Here is a 24032-nt window from a genome sequence, read left to right as displayed (position 1 = left end):
GAAAACTCAAAATCTTTGCATTTATGTTGTATAATTCATAGTTTCTAAAATAGACCAAATGAAGCAGAGTTCACATATAAAGACAAACATACATCCTATTCTCACTAAGGAGCATAGCGAATGTTCCATTGTGTTGTCACTCTTGAATTTAAATAATAATAATATAGAAACAGCAGTTGAATAGCTTGCCCCTCTTGGTTTGGAAAGTCATGTTCTACAGATAACTTTAACTTAAGTCCCTCCAAACCTCATAGGGAAAAAAAAGACATTAATGATGAAAATGATGTGCTATTTTTATTTCCTTCACAACAAAAATAACCTTTATGGAGCTCTTTTGATATGCCAAGCACTTTACAATATTTCCTTCTTTCACCTCCCAGCAACCCAATGTGGTATATATTATTATCATCATTTCCTTGTTTAATGATTGAAGTTCAAGGTGAATAAACATGCAGCCGAACAGGGATTCAATGGCACTGGTCTTCAAGTCAAACGGAAAAGCACGCTATCTCTGTTAACACCACACTACAACCTAATTAGAACTGACTGAGGATTGAAGTTATTTATTTAGGATTTTTGTTGGCACTTAATGAAATCCTTTTGAAGAAAATAAAAATTTTAAATGGAATATATAAATAATAGAAACAGAAAATAAAGTTAAAATTAAAATGAGAAATTTTTATCTCAGGCTATTATAAGTAAGTGATCTGAGTAATGACATATTATGGGTTTTTATAATATAGTTTTTCATGTTACAGGTTTTCAAAGTATATCTGCTTCGTATAATTTAATGTTTTCAGTGAAGATTATAGTTTAATCAACCAAATGTGATTCCATTTAACATCTTTTAAGACATGTACTATAAACTAAAGAATCAGAATTTTTCAGTTTTTTCAGATTACGTGTGTTATCAGGTTAAAAAACATCATCATAGTCAAACTGATTTAATTTACTTATCCTCCCGTCAGAGAAAATGCAAGATTAATCCAATAGGCTAGATTACTCAGTGTTATTATAAATTGCTTTATAGTATTATTAAAGAAAAAAAAAACCTACCCAACAAATATAAAACAGAATTGGTATCTCACAATGGGAGACAAAAAATGTATGTGGAATGAGATGACTTTAATATTTTGCTGAAATGCAGTCCTAAATTTTTAATTAAGGTCACTTTTCTTATATTCTCAGACATACCAGATCATATCAAAAATACAAGGATCATTTCTAACAAGTATTATTTTAAGGAACAATACTGTGAAAACTGAGATCTACAGCTAAAATATACATACATGTAAATTTTATAGTACTCTATTTCAGGAAAGATCCCAGGATATTATAAAAACAGTTTTAAAGGCATTGCTTTTCTAGATCAGCAGTGAAAATCAAGTACTACGTTAGATGAACACATTCAAACATATAGGGATAACGTAATGCATCATTTTCCAAATGTGTATATGCATATGCATTTTCATCTTTGAATGTTTATGACCTATATTTAGTATAGTCAAATTAATAAATGAATGAGAGCTCAATTATTGAATAATTTACATCATTACTTTAGTAATGATGTTTTAATTTACAACTTTAGTTAAATACCAGGTATGATCTATACTTTTAGACTTCAAATGTCCTAAAATTGTTCTTACTTAATAGATTAAGTGTCTAGAGACACTGTTTATTTAAAGGTAATGAATTTTTAAATAGAGTAGAATTCCTAATTGACTAGAATTCTGCATTTTATTGCATAAAGATGTCAAATAATTTTTCAAGATATAGTTTTGCATACATTAACAATGTGTGCCATTTTCCATATGAATAGGTAGGATTTTGCCACTCTCTTTTCTGTACTCCACCAAAAGTATAGAGAAAAGATTGCTTTATCTTTGTGCATCTGTTGAAATAAACAGTAATGTGTAGAAATGGTAAGAAAGTCATTCTGACTTTTAGCTATACAACTTATCACTGGGTATACCTAAGAATCACACTAAACATTGTTTTTCTTTTCCTTGTGCATTGATAATTCTTTCAATTTCCCTCCAAAAAGTAAAACAAATTTATATAAAGTTAAAAAATATTGATAATCCCTAAAGCAAAAAAATACCATTCAACTCCAGGCCTCACAGAAACCTGAGGTCATCCAATCAGGGAATACAAAAAAGAATGGAATTTACTCTTATTTGAATTAGCCATTCCTTTTGAATTTTAAAGACAATGAACTTCCTTGTGGGTTAATAACAACCTTAAATCCTTTTGAATATGGTAGTTTGAAAATTATTAAAATAAATGTAGACTGGATGAGTTTCCATTCATGAATCTTCTAAAATTTCACAATATGCTAGTATTATCTTCTTTTAACACCTTTGTTTGTAGGACCAGATTATGAAGGGCTTGCTAGCAGGAATTATGTTCCAGTAATTCCTGTGGCCTCTAATGATTAATGCACTCTAATGCATATAGTAAGTTTCTGGAACGTGCACTGAATTGAATGCTCCTTTTTTTTTTTTTAACTTTATGGGCTGTTTGAGCTGTTATGGGCTGTTCACTGTAAAAGAGACTGCGATTATATTGATATGTTAGCAACGCATGACTATTGTATTTTTTCTCTTGTCTTTGAAAAAAAACACAAAAACTGAGCTGCCTTGTTTTAAATCACGTTGTATAGGTTAAGCCTGGCATTAGAAGTGAGTTTTTCTAGTCATTTAACTCTGCTAAGCCTGTATTCCGGAGGGTCCTTCTCGTTATTTATTTTAGCTGACCAAGCAATACAGTGCCTCTGAGTTACAGCTTTAAGTGTTTTCCATCTTAATGAGGGTTAGTATTCCTCTGAGGAGTATATACTGCGGAGAGAACTAATCTCCTGCTTGATCCTGTCAATACAATCTTGTCCTACCAATAAATAGGAAGTTAAATGCTACTACATAATGGAAGAACTGATTAGTAAAAATGAAGAGAAATTGAGCTCCATTCCTTAATTCTATCCAGCACCTAAGGGAAATTATTCTCAAAAGCCCAAAGTTCAAGAGTCACCTGGGTGATCTTTATATTTTAAATATAAAAATCTCAGTACTTCAACATATGTGATTATATAACAAAATACTTCGGTAGGCTTCTGATCCTACTTAATTCATAAAGAAAGTGGTCAAGGACTAAAGAATAAACTTCAGATGCAGGAGGTTTAGAATAGTCTATTTAGATTATAAAATCTAATTTTAAACTAAAATATGAGCAATGCTTCAGAAAATTTATAATAATTAGTATTTTTGACTATCAAAACAGTGAAACAGAAGACATTTTAAAATAAAGATTAAAATAATCTACATATAGAAATGGAGTGAAAATAATAGTTACCCGCATCTGGATCTAAAATGGTTGTTATAACTGGCAATTTGATTCTGCTTTTTCTGGCATAGTCTGATTAAAAAGCACTCTGATTTGTGAGGAGAATAAAACATTTCCTGTCAGTAAAAAAATTTTGTCACATAAATGCAAATTTAAGGGGAATTTAAGGAAGTAGTTCATTAAAAAAAAACATACTTTGTGAAAATCTATGCAAGTACAAAGATAATAAACCTTTTGCCCCTGACTTTATGGACAACGTCCTCAGTTACAGTTTTGCAAAGCTTTAGAAATGCTTTAAAAACACTTTTTTTGGTAACGATCATGGGTAAAAACTGAAAGTATAGGACTAACTTGTTCAGCAAAGGCATTTATCCTGCTGTAAATAAAGACTTACTAATATTTTCTAAGAACAAGACATAACACCGGGATGAAGTTGAAAAATCTTGGAGTTTGGTAACCAAGTGGACAATAAATCTCTTGATCTATAAAAGGACCAAAAGTTACCTTGAAATTAACCAGGGCTACAAGGTGAAATGAACTTTTAATGAGAAGTTATTATATTGAGAAATATAAATAAGAATGTATCTTCTCAAGTCACACACAAAGGAAATATTGCATTTAAGGAACTTTCAAAGAAAGTTCAGTAAAATTATTAGAAAGTTTTTTTAAAAAAAGTCTTGCTTATTTAGGCCATAGGAAAAATTTTTTAAATTTCAGAATAATAATCTTCAGATTCTTTATCCATTTGTAAGACAATGAAAAGGTTCAAACTTTTTTAACCTCAGAGTGCATGGTTATAAATATTCTCAGTGGACTCAAATTTATCTTCTGATCCTGGTTACAGATAGCATTCAATTCATAGGATAATAATTCCTTTAATAATGTGATAATTCCAGTATAAGCAACAAGAGGCAGAGATTTTTGTGTTTTATTCATTAATGCATCTGTAAAACTGACAAAAGAGCTGGCACAGAGAAGACCCTTAATAAATATACGATGGAGTAAGAAAATTAAATTTGCAAAGTAAATTCTTATAGTGTTAATCTGATTTTTTTTGGTTAATTCTAATTACTGAAAAATCAAAAGTTACAACCCACTGGAAATGTCCCAGTTAAAAAGAAGCTAACTTTTTTTGGGAGAAAAACCCCGATAAGATGTCAACTAAATCACTACTCTGAGAATTGTTATGGCTTTATTTTTCAGGACGGTTCTGGTTCCTACATTTCTCTTTAGTAGTTATCCTTTAATACTCTGAATAGAAAATATATCCTTTATGGACCTATCTCTATACTGCAGAATTTGACAACCCTCTTCTCTCAAAGAGAATTATATTTACAACATCAAAGTTGGACATGCGTGAAAATAAAATGTGTGGTCAAGCATTAAATTTGCTTTAGTGGATTAATTAAAACAAAGTATACTTCAAATAACAAAAAACTGTAAGCCCCATACAAGCAATTGTTGTATCTTTTCATTGTTAAAGTCCACGGGTTTTCCCCAGCGCACACCATTGATCAGAAATCCAACAAATATTTTTTTTTAGAAGAACCAAAAATGAAGTAATAACAAAAAGAGTTGATCTACAACAGGGAAACAAATCCATCATCAGGTAGTTAAATCTTTCTTTGCTGTTCTCTAATGCCTTCTCAACCAACAACTCAAAAAGCATGTCGGAACTCTGGGTGTTTCTAATTAAAGAATGTCTCCTTAGCAATAATGTTTGCATGTCATCCCAGTGGCCAGACATGCTGGGATAGCCCATATTTTCCATGGTAGTCAGCCTTACAGTGCGTGGTATTGGTAACATAATTCTAGCTTGTCTAACTAAGCTTTTTTTCTAACAATAAGCACCTGCTTTCCCCATTATTCCCAAACATGCAATTTAGAGACCATTTGATATTTGCAAGAAGCACACTTATCATTATATTACTTTAAACTTCTAAAATAGCTCAATCTGTTTTCAAACTCAGAAAGCTATAAAGAACTTTGACTAAATTTCAAACGAAAAGCAAAGTGAATGAAAAAGCAATATATATTCTTTTTTTTTTTTTTCTTTTGCTGAGGAAGATTCACCCTGAGCTAACATCTGTGCTAATCTTCCTCTATTTTGTATGTGGGTCATCACCACAGCATGGCTGCCCACAAGTGGTATAGGTCCACACCCGGGAGCCAAACCCAGGCTGCCAAAGCAGAGTGTACCGAGCTAACCACTAGCCTACAGTGCCGGCCCCAGAAACTATCTATATTATTGAAGAGAGTTTTTATATAAAAAGAAGCAGATTTTGAAGGATCTTATAAGAAAGAATAAATGGAACATTACCATGTCTGATATATAGAGACAATTGAATATTAGCTATACCCAGCATATCGTGTATGTAATAGTGGTAATTTTTAAAGTCATTTTGTCTGGACTTGTCAGAATAACCTTCTGAATAAAAATAATAAGAATCAATACTACAGGATTTATCTGAGACCAAAATTTGATAATAGATAAATTTTTAATGAACAGTTAATAATTGTCTGGTTTCAAATCCTCAGCAAATAAATTTTCATCTTCAGCTTAGACCTCAGCAAATTTATATCTAAAAGCTAGCAAAGCATGTGAATTTATCACTTTTGTGATGAAAGAATCATGTGAGGCTAGATTAAACTTTTGTTTACCTTACTGACTCAATATTATTGATGAGAAAGAAATATTTTTAAGAGTTAATCACAGCAGTTTATATTGAAGTTACTGATTCTTACTCTAAATCAGAATCGATTTCCTTAAATAGTAGCTGTCAAGGATAGGTTTAAAAAGTAATAATGACATGAGTGATCTTTTGTATTCATCTGGCCTATCTTAAGATGATTGTAATTGACTGTTTTGTCTTTCAAATTGGTTAAACAAGAGATGTGTTAAAATGTCTGCATTTCATGGATGCATGAAAGATACTACTAATACCTACTGGAGTTCACTCTAAGAGGGAACGTGGGTGCTCAAAGGTATTTTTCCACACAGCTTTGCCATTATTCAGACATAACTAGTGCAAAGTTTTTGGGCAAAATATAAAGATAGCTATACATTTAAAATGTCAGTAATCTGTCCTTGATCTAAAAGTTCTCAAATAAGGAGAGATGTATTGCAAAAATGTGTATGTGTTGGAGAGGAAGCTTGTAAATCCATATGCTATGTCTCCACTCTAAGGTGAGAAAGATGCTAAAACAAATACTTTAGTTGTAAAGAAGATTTAATTTAAGGATAATTTTAAAAGATATGTAGAGTGCTCCTTAAGACATTACTCGAGATTCCTTTTTTCTTAGCTATGATAAATTTCAATTCACAGAGAAAACTGGATTCGCTTCTGTTAGTTCACATTTAAAAAAGAAAGTGCTGTTTTTGAGTGGTTATAAACGATAGGTTGAAACTTTCAATAAATAGAAAAGTGTATATCTTACAAATCTGGAAAACACACATTCCATCATAATTACTCACTCAAGAAAATGCTTGAATTATAATTAACAAGGTATTTAAAAAACTCCATTTGGAGTGAAATTAGTAGTAAGGAACAAAAAATATACTTTCTAGTTGTTGCTGTTGCTAATTGATCATTGGAAATTCCTTTTTGTCTAGATTATTCAATTTTGGAAACTTTAGTCTTCTTCCACAGTATTCCATAGCATAATCTTGAAAATATTACTTATCACATTTATAAAATGTGCTGTAACTTTGTCTTTGTATTTTGGTGACAGGTCTGAATAAATAACCAGAAAATCTTATTGTAAACTCAAGTAGAGCCATTCAATTTCAATGTCTTGAGTAAGCTAGATTGGTGTATATATTAATATGTTTAGTGTTATATAAGACAATGTTGAGAGAAGCTTGGGTTAACTATCTTAAGGGAGCATTTCTTAAAACTTTGCTGCATTTATTCAACTCTTAATCATTTTCTTCTAGATGGTGTTTACCATTATTCAAGAGGTGTTCACTTCTGGAAAAAGACTGTTCCACTATCCCTATTAACACATTTATAGGGCTGATCTTTCAAACCATCAGAAATGTTACCACACTAAAAACATGAAAGCCACTTAAATATCTTGTCTACCCCAGGAACCTCCTGATTGAATTAACTTTTGTTCTATATTTACTTTAGCTACAAAAGAAGGAGTTTCTGCACACAGTTTTAAATTGCATATCTAAAAGCAGTTACACAAACATAGCTTAAAAGTACGTGCATATCAAAGATATTACAAATGACAGACACTAATTATACACAACCTGTATGCACATATGTGATTTTGCAACACAATACTTGAGTGAATCCATGCTTCAATTTTTAAATTTATTCTTTGATTTGATTGAATCACTTCTTTGCAAACTGGCTTATGCTTGTGGACATCATCTGAAATGTTTTAAAGATTATATTTTTTAGTGGTGAGAATGAATGTTTAATGACTCTATAAACTAACAGTGTGTTTATAGACTGGCTACTATCTGACATTGAAAATCTAAGATGCGTGCTTACTCAATTTTGGTCTTTCCAAGGTTCGATTGTTTTTTAATAGTGCAATATTCTAGAGATAGCTTTTAAAATTAACAAAATGCAAGACTCCAGAAAAGTTCATAAAAAACAGCTCAATCCTGATGAGGTTGGCTGATATTCACAGAAGTCAGGGAGACTAAGTCTATCTATAAGTATTCTTTTACAATAAATCTATAATGGAATTTAAATGAAACACACCATTATGAGACAATAAATTTTCTATAGTAGGGAGTTACAATACATTCAAAGGTAATGGTAAGATATTTATTAATTTAATCAATGAATGTGTATTTTATAGATTTAATTTGCTGGAACTATAATATGGTAGCTTCTTTATTAGCAAATAAAGTAAATTTGTTAGGCTTTGAGTGCTTTTAAAGGCATCCACATTTGAGTAAATTAGGGTCTAGGCATTAAAACAAATACTCTTAACAAAATAATTATAAGTAAAAATAGGTCACGCTGAGGATAAACACCATTTTTAACTCTAAACTTAATAAAAAATAAACATTTTGAGAAATGATGAATTGTGTTTAAGAAACAACAATAAATATAGTAGAATAAGAATCTACAAGATTTCTTAATTTATTATGTTGCGTGTCATTTTTCCATGCCTCAATTTATACTTTCTTGATTAAAAATGAACATTTAAAAAGTCAACACCACTATTTATTTCATGATAAAATATCTAGTAATCCACTCAGCTCATTAAAAATATATTAGTTATATCTTTCAGTCTTGAGGAGAAAGAAATTGGTTAGAGAATCATAATTGGGTTTATTTCAATTATTAGAGCATCTACTAGTTTACTCATGATTTTTTACTTTGAGTAGGAAATTGAGGAATATCCCAGAGCTATTTGCATGAATGCTTTATTTCGAACATTAAGTAAAGAAGAGTGGATTCGTAGCTTATGAAATAGTTATCTATGGAGACCTTGTAACTGGATAGGTCTGCAAATGAGTAACTGGATATAAACATTCTTGATAACTCATCAAATATGCTTGAAATGATGGTGATAAAAGCCTTAAAATGTTATCGATGTGGGTATTTGATGACCAGTATAAAATGGTTAGAGTGGTTATTTGATATCACTAAAAAAAGTTTTTAAAAAGCTGGGCCAGAACTTCCAGGTATATTTGCAGTAAAAAGGCCATTAGTGTTCACAATTATATGTCATCTTCAGGGAACCCTTTTCCCTTTTCTATAATAGAATAAACACTATTACACTAGCCCCTTCTCTTAAGAACCAAGATCATCCATTAACAATCAATAATATTCAAACACAAATTATTTTTTTCTTTTGCTCTTCTTTAGAACTAATGAATTGCAAACATTAAAATCATAAAATGTACGAGTGCATGGAGAAACTTGTCAGAGTTATACTACTACATGTCTAAATGAAATCATCCACGTAGTTGCTAAATTAAAACACCAACAATGCCAGATGTCACCTAAGTAATTCTGGTAAGCTGAATGTGAGTTTATAAAAGATGTTAGAAATGAAAAGTCTGACATTTTTTGAGTTTCTCCGTTTTGAAAGTTGTTACATGAGAATATTTTGATCTTGTTTTCCATGAAACTGACAGTGGTCACCATGTTAATAATATAAATCTGCTGAGAAATGAGACTTTGTTTTCACTAGATGACACTAAGAAATCAACCAAGAGCAATTATTTTGTACAAGTGACTATTATCCCAGAACTTTGTCAGAGCCAATGGAAAGAAGACCTAATGTGCCCTCAGGAGTGTATTCTTTAAATGTTGGCTTATTTTTTAGCTACATAATATGAAAACAAAAGATACATTATTTAAACTCATTAGACACCATGACACCATAAATCAAGAATATCTGATACTAATAATTTGAAAAGAAGTTGGGTCAACATTACTTCTTCCATAGAAAGAGAACTTTATCCAAAAAGACAAAAAAAAAAAAAAAATCAAACATAAATGGTATGTTTTCAAAACATATTTTGTTTCATAATATTTGTCTTTTTAAAGCATCCTCATCTCTTATGAAATTTATCTGCAACAACTCTGTGAAGTAGACAATGTTGTCCCCAGACGAGAAATGTGGAAAATAAATGAAGAGTGGTCAAGAAATGTTACTAGGATCACATTAATGAGGTCGAACTAGAATTGAAATTAAGGAAGGAACCCCAGATCTATCTTACTCTACTTCTCACAATAACCCACGACTAGGAGAAGAGAAAAGTGTTAAGAATCTTAGAAGGGTACTTCCTTAATCATAATCTTACTATCCGAGAATGCCTTTGGAATATTTTTTAATAAAATATAAATTTGTGCTAACCTTGCCACAGATTGGTGTTACATTTCTGTTCATGTCTGAACTTTTAATACTAATATCCAATTTTCTAAATTACTAAAGTTTTAGACACTTATTCTAGTTAATGACTGCTCATTATATAGATAATATCAGAAAAATCAAAATAACAGGAAAAAAAAGGAAATTGAAGCATAGGTTGATAATACAGCATCAAAGTTTTGAAGTCCTACCAGTTGAGTTGTTTGCACTTGAAGAGAGAAAGACACAAAGGCACTATTCTGAAAAGAAATTCCACTTTTATTCAAAGAACACACAAATCTAAGAGTAAGACAATTTTATGTATGTAGATATGTATATGGTACACAAATGCACACACTCTTTTAGAGTCCCAAAGGTTTCTTCTTATTTAGATTTGACTGACTTAACTATTTTATATCAATTATTTTGCTTGCAGAAAATCAAGATGCACTGTATTTTATAAAAATGTACATTGTCATAATGTTGAATTTATTAAAAGAAAATATCTCATGAGATGCTGGAATCATATCTTATCTGATTAAATGATAAATGAAATCAATCATATATGGTATTACATCTATTACATTTGGAAACAATATTCAAGCAATGTAGATTTAAAATAAATACCTCCTCCACTCACTCAACAATGGATATATATATATATATATATATATATACACAAACACAGAATGAACATATTCACTACAATAAAACTCCAGACGGTAAAATGCTAAAGAACTGAGGAACTGGAATTGATTGACAAATTACCTTCTCCAGTGGAGTTAAAACTATCTCTTGCACCAAACTAAGAAAAGCACTATAACTTTGCAATCTTAAGACCCAAAGTTGCAATTATCTTTCTTATTTCTTCAAGATGTTATCAGTGAGCTTTATAAGCAGAAAAATTATTGATCAGGCATCCACATCAATAAATGTAAGTACTAAAAATATTTCGAGAGAAAATCTTAAGGAACACATTTTCCTAGAGGAGAAAAAGTGTTAGAAATAAATAAAATAGTTCGGGGATTGTGTCATTAATATTTTTTGCTTCACTGTGTGGGGACTCTAGATTCCTTCAACATGTAAGCAAAACAGAATAAAATATCAATAGTAATAACAAAACTTATTGAAGCACTTAAAATTTCTTTTGTCTTTTTAATTGAGTTTTTTCTTAAGTCAGATAGTGGAAGAAATCTATTGGCTGCTAAAATCACACATCTACAAAATTTGGAATTTAAAAAGGCTTTATTGATGGGAGGTCTCCCATAATTTCTTAAATTTGTTAGATTTTATTTTTTAGTTTCCAACTGGTTTCCGGAGCCCAAAGATTTCTATACTGAGGTCATAGACAACATTGCCTTAGGGCAAGCTCTTTTTCTCATCTTATTTGACAACCTAACCCACCCTCACCCCACGGATTTTTTTTTTTCTTTTGAAATTGAGAAAATAACATGAAAATACTCACGAAACATTTCTCTCAAGTAGTCAGAATTGAATTGCTAGGTGAAGATGCCCTTAATAATTCTCCAACTGTCCTTTATATATTAAGATCTGTGACCTTAACAAGAAGCCATGTTTTAAGGTATTTCTGTAACTCTTATCTTACATACTCATTAGGGTTATGCATTCCTTGCTCCAACTCTTTACCCTCCTCATTTCTTCCTCTCACCTCGGCCCAGTTTAGGATTTCTTTTTGACACCGTTAAACATTTAAATGAATGCAAGTCGAATATTCAAATAACTGCGTGCTAAACATTGAAACGGCTTTAAACGATTCATGAATGTGAATATTAAGAAGTTATGCATCATAGCTGAGCCATCTGAAAATACATATAATCTATCACTTGAAACAAAGATAAATTATCACGGGATGGGTCAAACATAGGTTCTACGATCGTCAATAAAATACAGACGTTCGGTCCTTACCTGCTTAACTGCATGATGACAAATCTAAATAGCACGCAAAAGAAAAAGTCCCCAAATCTGAATCATCTGTCTTCGAAGCTGCTGTGACAGTTTTATACCCTGCTGCCGTCTTCTCTGCTTACATACATCTGACTGGCTAGAATATTTGTAAGCAACAGTAGGGTTATTTCGCAACCCTAGTCACCTCTTCCTCTTTTCCAGCCTCCGGTTGGCATCTCACACAGCTGGAAACAAACATCTTATCCTGGGAGACAGAGCCTCCCCAGCATTTCCTAGCCTGATTCCCATTAAAAGGAGGTCCCTGCTCTAAATGGCTGATCACGTACTCGACCTGGTGCAAACTAAGACGCTCTCTGGTTCAACTCTTGGGGACTAGGACAACAGCCGTCAGAGACTTAAACTCTGCCACTGCTTGGCTGCAGAACCAGCAGTCACCAGGCGCCAAGAAGCACCACCCCCTCTCCGAGTGGACGCCGGAGGAGAGCGCTCCGGTCCCAGATCCTCCTACCTCCCACCCCGCCCCCAGAAAAAGGGAAACGGAAAAATAAAAGCCCAACTTGAAAGTGGCTATGAGACAAGCTAAACGGCTCCCCACCCTCCCTCTTTGCTTTTAACTTCAACCTTCTATGCCCATCTCTAGCTCCGAGTTGAAATGCAACTCTCTCTCCCCCACCCCAGCGCCCTCCAGATTCTTGAGAGTTGGGGAAGGAGGAGAGGGAAGGATGGTCAGCAATACTTGAACACAGAGCCTGAGAAGCCAGTTAGCAGTCCTAAACCCAACCAGGCGGTGGGATGGAGGCTGTGATTAGGGGTTCATAAAGCAGGCACGCTGCAGAGCCGTGATTTATTAGACTTAGGCAGAGCTCATTCTAAATAAATAAGAAATCGATCAGTGCAAACGCAGAAGGGCGTTGATAGGAGATTCCAGAGCTCCCGAGTCTACTCTTGCACAGAAAAGAGGTTTTTGCTCAAGTTTGGCCAGAGGAAGGCTGGAAATGGAGCATTAAGCAAGGATGGAAGCCCCCTGGCGCGCCCCACGCTCCAGGGCTGCAAATGCCTACCAAGCCAGCACACGGCCGCCGCAGGGGCTGAGTGCGGAGCCTGCGCTAGCGGGTCAGAGTGCTGGACACAGTCCTACCCGCGCGGGTCATCCCCACACCCAGCACCAAGTCTGGGGCCAGCCGGTCAACCAGGCACCTTGTCCTCCGCGCTCCCTACGCCCAGGTGGCTTAGGCGTTGCCATGAGCTGCGGGGAAATCTCCAGGCAGAGTCGCCTGTTGATAGCCCTCTGGTTCAAGCGTCCTTGGCTGACGGAGCCCCTAGATGTAAATTTCCCCATCACAAGCTGGAGTTTGACGTTATATACAGCAAAACGCACTTACCTAAATACCGTACGTCTGTGCCTTCCTGGAGTAGACTAGGTGAAGAAGGAAAGATCTGACTGCGCTGAAAGTTGGGGGGTTTTTTTCTTTCTTTCTTTTTTTTTCCCTCCCTCCACCCCTGCGCAACAGCAGCAGTCGTCCAAAGAGATTATTTGAATTGGTGAATTATGCTAAGCCCTCGTTTCTTCCACTGAAGTCGCGGACGCTGATGGCACTTGTCAGGCAGGACCACCAGTCCGGGAAGGAGACCAGGTAGTAACTAGTGACGGGTGAGGGGCGCCAAGGGGTGCGGACCACAGTCCCAGCCCTGTTCTCTTGGTGGGAGCCAAGAGGGGAAAGCCCTTGAATCCTGAGCCTGGGGGGTGGGGTGACGCTGCAGCTGGAGTACTTTTATGTCTGGAAGCTAAAAGGGCTTTTGAATTTATAAAAGCACTACTTAGGTTGTCGCGTCAGCCATCAACGACGACAGAAATAGTTTTTTCCAAGAAATAAAAAAAAAAGGAAAAGGAAGAAAGAAGGAAAGAAAGAAAAGCTTAAACAATAGGTTCGCACCTCCATCCATCAGAATAAAGAGAGACGTTGTAGAAATCTGGAACTTGTTCTTACTGGGGGGTGGTTCACAGAGAAAATCCTAAGCCTTTATATGCATTAGAGATTACTGACATATGCAAGTCTGGTATTTAATGAATACTGTGTCCTTGTCAATATATGAAGTAAAAGCAAAGATTTAAATGTTTCTCAATGCACCCATACCTAAAGAGGAAGTGATAATCAAAACTGTCAGTTGACCCCATAAAAAAATGTTTATAAAAGCAAAAAACACTGACCACATTAATGTACTTATTAAAAACTGAGTCTAGGAGTTGGACAACTCTGAAGAGTAAGGCAATGAAATTTTTTATGTATAGTCTGCTCCTGAATTTCAATTTATTAGAACCAACATAATCAGTGCCTTCTTCTGCTAGCTCTCTTCCTCTGAAATGAGTACTCCATGTCCAATTAACTGTTCACCAGCTAAATTCACAAAATCAGAAATGTATTCCCAAATATGATGCCTGCATTGAAATACAATGCCAAAATAATGTGTTCATGTGTGATTCGAAATGTTCTAAGAAAAAATGTTGCACTCAAAACTCACAGTCCTGTTCTTACCATCCAGTGGCTTTTAGTGCTTAACGTCCTGCTAAACCCATAAAAATAGACTTTACAAGAGTCCTCCTTCAGTCATGTAATTGCTTACAGTGAACGAATTCTGACCCGAACAACCTTGTGAAGATCAGAGACTAGTGAACTTTCCCAAACCCTGATATTGTCAGAAGGTTTCTGTTAAGCTCACTCTTAGATAAACATAAAATTTAACCTTTCAAATGGCACAAGAATGTGTGCCAAGAAGCATTAATGGCGGGGGGGGGGGGGGAGGGATGGTTACTGTTTCCTATAACCGGTAATATAAATGAGGACAGAAATAAATAATGTAAAAGGTGATGGAGTAATTCATTACATGGACTATATCTCAGTAGCACCATTGCAACTAACATACTAGTTAATAAACAGGGTCATATAGATCTTTGAGTTCTCAAAGTAACAAAATGAAAAAAAAGAGAAATCTTTTTTTTGAATGGACAAATCTAATTAAAAATAACACTAGCGATAAGTTTCTAAGGACATATATAGAGAGTAACTTACCAGAGGAAATTCCAGGAGGCAAGATGACTGTGAGAAATATACATCCAGGATTCACACAGATATTCCATGATCTTCCAAATCAAGGTACAGTGATAGCTACAAGGGGGTGGAACTTTGAAATAATCAGCAGTTCCTGGTGGCATGTAACCAAGTAAAAACCAGTCACAGGGAGAGCCACAAATTCCCAAGGAAGAGAAGCAAAATGTGAAAGAGGTGCCTCTTATTATGAGGGGACGGGGGTGAGGGGAAGTTATTTGTGGTGATCCTTAGGCAGACAGAGTGAAAATTTACAGATTGTACATCCCCAAACAGTGGGGAAAATCAGGAGCCCGGAGAGCAGGAGGTGGGATACGGATAAATCTGCAAAGAGAAGTCAAAGGATGTGTTGAAGACAAGGAGATAAAGAGAGAACTAGTGAGCAAGGCTGTAGTCATCCTGAAAGATACAGCAGCCAGAATGATTTAGGCTTCTGGGAAGGATCCAATGAGAATTCAAGAGGGCATTGCTTCGGAAATCCTGTTCCGATCTTGCCGCTCTCAGTTCTTTAAGAGTTACCTGCGTTGGGAACATTATCATTAGGATTAATAGTATTCCATCAGTGCATTTCACAAGGATTTCCCTTGAACCCTTCTCTCGCTCGCAGAAACAGAAGGAGGCGCAGTGAGGAAGCCCGACACAACCAACCCTCCCCCCTCCCAAATAAACCACTAGGGTCACTTTAGGATGACCAAATCATCAGCGATTCACACTGAAGGGGGGAATCGGAGGGCTGATGATGTGGAGGAGGCCGAGTCGCTGGGCGCTTTCGGGGCGCTGTGCCCGGAGGCTCAGGCCAGGGGACAGGGAACCTTGGTTAGAGGCGGCCGCGGAGGCTGCAGGAGCCCACACAGGTCCTGCTTTCTTGGCGAGTCCTGCTGCCCGCGACTGAAGGCAATTGACTTCCATCCGCAATCTCAGCTCCAAACGCCTTGCTTTAGAAGCTGGGGGAACCGTCCCTGGGGGAGCGGGTGGCAGGCTGTGAGCCTCCCGCGACCCCTCTGATTCCTGCACAGTGCCCGAGGGAGAGTGTGCTAGAAATGGCTTGGCTGCCGAATGCATTATCTTGCCATTTTCGTATCCCGATACCGCACAAACGATCGCCTGATCGATCGGGTAAGATTAGCCTGATTCCTTCTCCCCTTTCCTCTCCACGACCCCATGCCTTCTCCAAGTCCAAATCCTAACCCTCCCAAAACCCAAATCCTCCTCCCTCCCTCTCTCTCTCTCTCTCATTCAATTCAGGAACTTCCTTTTCCTCTTTGAAACATACTTCCCCTGGGGAATTGCTTGTGTGACGGAGGGGCTGGGAATTCTCTTTGTAGATGATTTATATTTCGGTTGTGAAATGACTCCCCCGTCGCCACTCCCGGTACCCTCCTTGGAGGCGATCCCTCCCTCCCCAAGGGTTCGCTCTCCGAGCTTGGATCTGGATAAAGAGCGCTGTGGGAGTCTTTTGCCCTCTACTCTGTCTCCCTCTGGACCCTGAAGCTTAAGCATTATCCACTCTCTCTCTTCTTTAGAACTAGGAGGGAAAGGTAGAGTGGAAATTGATTTCTGGCAGAGACTGAGGCGCCGAATGATAGAGGGAATAAACATTTGCCCTGGATAAAAATGTTCTTGGTAAGTAATCTTATTTTCTGCGGTTGAAAAGGAAACGCATTGCTTCTCACGGCCCCATCCCCCACTCCATTCATTTATTTGCTCTCTGTATGTCAATCACGAGCTGGGGCAGTGGAAATTTTCTTTTGCTCCTTCCTAGGAGAGTAGTAGCATGCAAGGGTGAATTTGAAGTCGGGACTTTAAGGAGGCAATATGAAGGTGTAAGGTCCTTCTCCCACATTCAAAACTCAAACACAGGTAAAGCAGATTCCTATTTGCTTGCTAAATGGGTATTTAAATATCTCCCCTATTTCTTACTAACTCTTTCTTTTCTGAAAATAAAGAAAATAGTTTCAGGTAGCAGCCCCGTGTCTATGCTTTTCCTATACCTTGGCCGCGTTCTAAGATATAATGTTCTTTCAGTTCCAGAAATGAAAATGTGCATATTTCACATTTTGCTAGTTTAAGTTAAAGCTATAGAAGCCATTTTACTAATGTGTGCATCTTTGTTCCATTTCTTGCACAAGATACAGATTACTAGCATCCAAAATAGTTATTTGTATGTTGTGGTGATACCTATAAATTCATAAAACCCTCTGGTATTCACGAGGCTATAGCACCCCCAGCCTGTACATGCTCTTTACGTGAAGACGGGTAGTTGTGGGAGAGGGAAGAAGCGGAATAGCTCTTGATTGGGCTTACAGCACATCTCTAGTGTGCAGAATAACAAATCTTGCAAATGGTGTGAACTTAGTTTTTCAAGTGTAAGCTGACCATTTTGGATGTGAAAAATTAAAGGAAACTTGCTCTAAAGGAAATCATGGCAGTCTGGGGTTATAGAATATATTTCACTCGTGAAATATTCATATTAGATTTTTTTCCCTCCATTGTTGTCAATCCTCCCATTGTGAACCCCTTATCCCCAAATTTTAATGATCACGAATAAGCTAATTGGTACAAAATTTATTGCTGATGCAAACAAGATGTCCTTAACCTCATCTAGAATATCTGTATTGAAATTGCATGGCTAAGAATAGACTTCATTTCAGGTGATCAGTTTTACAGCAATCACAGTAAGGAATCCCAGAAGAGAGATAGCTAAGTGGCGTATTACAACAGCAAGGCAAGCTGCGCGTGTGCACGAGTATCTATAGTCTTTCTTACTATCAAAACTGGCAAGAGAAAAAAATTTCAGTATGGACATGTTTGTATAACTTTTTTTTTCTCTCCTTAGGCTGTATTCCAGCCCTAACGATGTCCTAGAGCAGAAGTTTTTCTTCAGTCGTCTCATTTTACCAAAAGGATGATCTCTGTGTATGTCTCTGTGTTTTACAGAGGCTGACAAGCCTGTTAGGGGAATCTTAGCTCCATCCATCCATAAGGAGGATGAATATCCTGAATTACATTCATCACAAATACAATCTTAGCAGTTGTAATATACAGAGAACATACTTTTCATGTAAGATCTCAATATGCTGCCTAAACCTACTTACCTAAACTACTGTTCAAAGAAATACAGTTTTTTGCTGAGGACAAAACTTGACAAATTAAAAAATGTAAGATTAAGATTTTTGTTTTTTATTTAATTAATTTTTTTAATGTGGAAGACTCCCCCTGAGGTAACATCTGTTGCCAATCTTCCTCTTTTTGCTTGAGGAAGATTGTCCCTGAGCTAACATCTCTGTCAGTCTTCCTCTATTTTGTATGGCGGCCTGGGGGCCAGCAAAGTGGAGCGCGTGAATTAATCACTATGCCATTAGGCTGATCCCTGAAATTTTTATTTTCTATGTGAAATAAACATGAGGTTATTGTTCTTTCAAATATTTGGAGAAAAAAAGTACAGTGTAAAACATTAATTTTGTGACCCATGGTTCCTTAACTTTAAAATAGTTTATAGCACTGAAAGTTTATTAAATGATTTAGGTATTTGAGCATTATTTTAAGACATATGATTACATTTGATCAACCTCAAAATACAAGTGTAGAGTCTACAAAGCTTGTTTGTACTTAGACCTCTTTCAAAGGTTACCCATTTTAATTTTATGTTGAGTATGCCCTTTTGGGGATACTCTCAATTCATACCTAGTAGTTGGCACTCTAGCACATTTTGTATTACTGGTAATGCTTTATCTACTATCCTGGCTCCTTCTTTTAAGTATACGAGTACCACCTAATATATTTGTTACTTATTTATCCACTAAAATCTTTGATCTAAAAGCAACGTTCAAGATATATTAAAGAAATTGTGAACCAATTTGCTTGTGAGTGAAAATGTCAATATGCCTCAGATTATTTTAACCTTAAATCACATTCATAACAAAAATGGGTTGTAGTAAAGCAAGTAAATTCAAACGGTTCCTTACATAGAAAAGAGTGTCACGCAGAACACACATTTATGCATATACAATTGCCCTCATTAGAATATTTAAATTTATTCATCTTAGTCTCTTTGCTATGTGTTTATTTTGGTTTTAGAGCTTTCTCTTTGAAAGTATCTAAAGTTTCTTAAATATCGAAGCGTGCAAGCATCTTCACGTCTTGCTCCGTAAGACCAATATGTTGCTGAATAAACTGAGCCAACATATTTGAATCTCAAAAAAAGTATGTTGGAACTTGAAGGGACTTAAAAGAACATTTAGTTTAACTCCTTCATTCTGATGAAGAAATTGAGAACCAGAGAGGTTGATTAGTGTAATCGTACACTAACTAGTAACCCAAGGAACTCTAAATGTGGTTTTCCTAATTTAGCTAGTATTCATTCTAAATCAATTAAATCTATTACTAGCTGCTAAAACAGATATTATTTGAGATTGGGATAAGGAATAAAATAGAGAAAGAAACAATAATACAAAGATGAATAAATTGCAGCCTTCATGGAGTTTATTGTATTGATAACTAATACTCTTTATTGTTGAAAATTTTTGTTTCCCACCATGCTTTACCCACCCCCCCAACCCTGCCTCAATGATTGGGGAACATTTCATGATATAATTTTACTTTCTCAGGAAGGATTCTTTATTTTTTTTTTGAAGATTCTTTTTTTAATTTTTTTCCTTTTCCTCCCCCAAAACCCCTGGGTACATAGTTGTGTATTTTTAGTTGTGGGTCCTTCTAGTTGTAGCATGTGGGATGCTGCCTCAGCATGGCTTGATGAGCAGTGTGTAGGTCTGTGCCAGGGATCCCAACTGGTGAACCCCAGGCTACTGAAGCAGAGCATGTGAACTTAACCACTATGCCACTAGACTGGCCCCTCAATAGGTATTTAATGGATGAAATTCAGTACTTCACCAAACTGTCCCTCTTTACATTCTTACAAAGGTTTACTGCATTTAATTTTTATCCTACGTTTAAAAATGTTACTAAATGACAGCATTCTTCAAAATTTTTTCTCAATATTTGACATATATTTGGCCTAGTAAACTGTGTTAAAGATAATGACTCTGCTACTGCATGGGACTTTATAATTTTATAAATACCTTACTGTTAACTATATTAATTTAATCCTCTCACCATGCTGTGAATTAAAGCATTTTGTTTATTTAAAAATAAGACAAATGAGGTTTGAGGAAATTGGAGCACTGTTATTCCTTACTAAAAGTAATAATTGAGTTTTTTTTATTCACTATATTGCATTTTCTAATTTGTTGGAGGGAAGAAGAAATATAATGGAAATATCAAATTATTTATTAATTTTATTAGCAAATTATTTACGTAAGTATAAATGCTTCATCTATCAACTTTTGCAAGTAAAATATATTCATAGAAGAGTGAAATGTTTCTAATATTACAAGCTGAATTATAAAACTATCCGTTTATGTAACATTTTGTTATTCAGAGTTCTCAGAATTAAGATTTTTGACAATAACGAAAATAGTTATTTTCTAAATTATTTGTACTACCCAAATCCATTCATTAGTATAGTGACCAAAATATGTTCATTGGCATAATGGTTCTATGCACTGTCAATTGACATGTATAACGTTGCATAATTTTTGAAGTAACTTACAAAAATAACAATTTTGAAAACATTCAAGGAAGTGATCAGACACAACTTTCTTATAATCCTTCCTTGTATCTGGATGTCAATGATTATTCACTGTGGTAGAAAGAATAACAACTCCCAAAATGTCCACATCTAATTCCCAGAATGTATGACTAGGATACCTTCTGTGGCAAAAGGAACTTTGCATATTTCATAAGGTTAAGGACCTTGAGATACAGAGAGTAGCCTAGATCAGCTGCATCTGCCTAGTGTAATCACAAGCATCCTCACAAGAGGAAGGCAGAAGGATAGAGTCAGAGAAAGAGATGCGATGAAAGAAGCAGTTGAAGTGATGGGGAAGCGTTAGCCAAAGGGTGCAGGTAGGGCACCTCTAGAAGCTGGAAGAGGGCAGGAACCAAATTCATTTCTAGAGCTTCCAAGAGAAGTGAAGTCCTGCTAACCCATTATAGACTTCTGACCTCCCAAGCTGTAAGTTTAATAAGTTTGTATTGTTTTCAGATACCATGTATTTGTGGTAATTTATAACAGCAGCAACAGAAAACTAATAGAGCCAGTCATTCAAAGAGTTCAAAAATAAGTAGTATGTTCTTTCCTTTCTAGGAACTTGATGACTTAACAGCAAACTCTTGCTTCACGGCTATTCCATTCCTCCAGGTAGTGGACAAACCACCATTTTTCATCAAGAGCCAAGTTGATTCTTCCGACTTGCTTACATAGGGAATGGATAGGAGCCAAGATGGGGAGAACTGGACATCGAACTAGTTTCCAGAAATAAACTAATAATTCAAGGACTTCTAATATTACATAGTTTGATTCATTTAGAATGTACTACTTAGCAAAGAGTCTTACACATATTAGCACCCAATACATGCTGATTTGTTTATAACAAATACTGATATAGGTGTAAGGAAGTGAATAATGATCATGAAATTTGAAGATTATATGAAACATATATGATATGAAGAAAAACTACTAAACACAATAAGATTAAGTGCAGAAGCCAGTGGAAATTGGAAAAATATTAAAAGAAACTTGAGATCTAAAATGAGACCATAAGAGACTGACTGACAGGGAGTGGGAGGAATTTTATTTTCATGGAAAGATTGATATGAAGCAATTGGAGCGTTTTCTCCTTGTATTTTGTACAATATTGCAATCAAGAAAAGAAGCTGAACATTTGCTTAATTAGGATGCATCATTAATTTTAGTGTCTCATGGATCCTAAGGCCTTTCACCCCTTTAATGAAAATAAAAAGAAACTAAGCCACTTGATTGCCAATTCTCTTGGTATCTCTAAATCTCTCTAATGCTCGTACTTTCTATTCTGAAGAAATACATACCTTGTAGGAAGATGAAAAATAATCCCTCACATTGATCATGGAGTTTTGCCTCTCAGGAGAAAATATGAATTTACAGACAAAAGCAATTTTAAGAGACTATATAAAATGAATTCATTTCATATTTATGGGAGAAAACCAAGCCTAAAAGTCAATTCAACAAATATTTATTGAGCTTTTATTCAACAATCATTTATTGATAGTATAACGTGTAAGAACAAGGTTCTAAATGTTATAAGGATATAAATATAAGTAAATTACAGTCTTTCTGTTGTGGTAGGGGGGTCGGGGGAGTATACCGATAACTATAAAGGTCTTTTTGACCCCATCCTACACCCTATTTGCATCATCAATCATCCTCTTATTAGACAGAACAATTAATTTATTGAATGTCATCTGTGGGCCAAGCACTTCTTAGGATAATGTGCTAAATACAATAACAAATGTCAGGAAACTCAAGTATCTTACAAATATTGACACAACCATCATAATAACAACAACAAAAGAAAACAATAAACCTAGAGTTGAATAATTGCTGGTGTCCTTAGCCTAGCCGTAAGGTCTCCTCAGCAACAAATACAGCATCCTTCACTTACTTACATTACTTCCCAGCTTCCGGAAGCTTGTAAGTTTATTACCTATTGCCTGCACTTGCAGGAAAGAGTTTGCTTAGAGTTTAAGAGGCAACAGTGTCAGTCGGATGAATGTTTTTTTCTTCAGTAGAAGTTTAAAGTTGTAATTAACAACTCCAAAATTCTGTTGTTAACCAAAATTGTAATCTTGTGCTCACTTCCAGTTCAGTGGAGTCAGCAGGATGGGCGTGGTGATCTGATACACAGAGATTCAGGGACCAAGATGCCTTCCACCTCATGACCCAGTGTTCCACTAAGTCCTTGGATGTTCTCTACTCATTTGGTAAATGTGGGAAAGAGGAGATGTGGAGGATCACTTAGGAGAATTTTATGGTCCAGATCTGGAAGTGAGTCATAGCACTTGCGTTCACACTCCATTGACTGGAACATTCTTATGACTGAAACTGACTGCAAAGGAAGTTGTAAAATTAAGTCAGCTTTGTGTCTAGCAAGAAGAGAACATGGATAGCAAACTGCTGCACCCATATTCTCAAACCAAATCGTTCTTATCCATGACTAAAGCATCAGACTGAACATTCAGTGCAGGCAGATTCTTTAACTTTGCTCACAGGGAGGAATTAGATGAAGGAGTTTGATGGGGGGGTGTGCTGTTAGGTAACAGGGGGAACTTCAGTCCTTGCCAGCATCTAGAATGGGCTCTGCACATGGTTAGTGCTTGATAAATGTTTGTTAATGAATGAATACTTATGGCTTTGGGGGTTCCCGTAAATTACCCCTGAGCCCAAATTTCGCATTCAACTGTATATCTGCATGGGAAAAAGTGAATCTAAACACTGACTTTATACTTTTCACAAAAATGAACTCAAAATAGATCACAGACATAAATGTAACATGCAAAACTATAAAGCTCCTAGAAGTTAACATAGGAGAAAATCTAGGTGAGCTTGAGTTTGGAAATGACTTTTGGATACAACGTCAAAAGCACAATTCATGAAAGAAAATAATTGATAAGTTGCACCTCATTGAAATTAAAAAAATTGCTCTACAAAAGACACTGTTAAGAGTATGAAAAGACATGCCATAGACCGGGAGAAAATATTTGCAAAACACATGTCTCATAAAGGATTGGTATCCAAAATATACAAAGAACTCTTAAAACTCAACAATAAGAAAAGTAACAATTAAAAAATGGGTAAAAGATCTGCACACAGACCTCACCAAAGAAGATATACAAATGGCAAATAGCACATGAAAAGATGCTCAACATCATGTATCATCAGGGAATTGAAAATTAAAA

The 24032-nt window shown here is 35.4% G+C and overlaps 1 protein-coding gene and 1 long non-coding RNA gene across 5 annotated transcripts in view; one reads left to right on the top strand and one right to left on the bottom strand.

Moving 5' to 3' along the window:
* Nucleotides 1–16854, bottom strand: part of BRINP3 (BMP/retinoic acid inducible neural specific 3) — a 393852-nt gene extending 376998 nt beyond the window's left edge. Inside the window, exon 1 of one of the 4 annotated variants that reach the window (XM_070501568.1) lies at nucleotides 15165–16854. The gene's annotated coding sequence lies outside the window, so the exon portion shown is untranslated. Of the gene's footprint in view, nucleotides 1–12096; nucleotides 12565–13478; nucleotides 13820–15164 lie in introns of those variants that run through there. The other 3 variants (XM_070501567.1, XM_070501566.1, XM_070501569.1) reach the window with 3 other exon arrangements.
* Nucleotides 16177–22100, top strand: LOC139042562 (uncharacterized). The gene is made up of 3 exons (XR_011499415.1): nucleotides 16177–16316; nucleotides 16724–16823; nucleotides 21406–22100. It is a non-coding gene; the product is annotated as an uncharacterized lncRNA (long non-coding RNA).
* Nucleotides 22101–24032: the final 1932 nt, after the last annotated feature.

Source organism: Equus asinus, chromosome 30, assembly GCF_041296235.1.
Source record: "Equus asinus isolate D_3611 breed Donkey chromosome 30, EquAss-T2T_v2, whole genome shotgun sequence".
NCBI classification, from domain to species: Eukaryota; Metazoa; Chordata; class Mammalia; order Perissodactyla; family Equidae; genus Equus; species Equus asinus.
This window is presented reverse-complemented; position numbering and strand designations above follow the sequence as displayed.